Source organism: Nestor notabilis, unplaced genomic scaffold (genome assembly GCF_000696875.1).
Source record: "Nestor notabilis isolate BGI_N333 unplaced genomic scaffold, ASM69687v1 scaffold9818, whole genome shotgun sequence".
NCBI lineage: Eukaryota > Metazoa > Chordata > Aves > Psittaciformes > Psittacidae > Nestor > Nestor notabilis.
Genome location: NW_009938697.1, coordinates 43602 through 44220, shown reverse-complemented (window position 1 = coordinate 44220; position 619 = coordinate 43602).

Sequence of the window (619 nt, the reverse complement as noted above, 5' to 3'; positions counted from 1 at the left end):
AGGGTTTATTTATTGTCTGCTAAATCTGTTCTTCCTGTTGCCTTCAGGGAATGGGAGTGGAGAGGATCCTAATGCTGAGCTTCCCACCACTGGACCTCACCCGAAAATATAGTCTCTAAATCCTTCTTTTTTACAGTTGTGTTATTAGATTTTAGTCAAAGGAGGCATCAGTCTTCTGGGTGCTGGTAGGAGAAAAGGCCAAATGCAGGGAGCATCCAGGGTTTTCTCTATTTGTAATAGTGACCACTGAATCTCCCCTTGTGCCATCCCACCCTGGGTGACATCCATCCACATCTGGCTCAGGCAGCTCTCCCAAAAAACGTTTCCTTGCTTTTTAATCCCTGTGGTTCAGCAAGCAGAGTGGGAGCAGGCTGGGCTTGCTGCCCCTCACCCTGGCTCCCTATCTCCCCCATTCCCTTCGTGAGGCAGGGACAGGGGGTGTGCCAGGCTGCCTGCAGGGCTGCAGTGTCCACTGACACTGCCATTATGCCCCATCTTCCCCTGAATCAGAGATGGAAAGATCACTTGCTCAGGTCTCTGAGCAGCCAGTGAGCCTCTCCGGTCTGGAGAGAGCAGGGATCTCCCAGTGCATCCCCAAAGTGTCCATCCATCAGGCCCC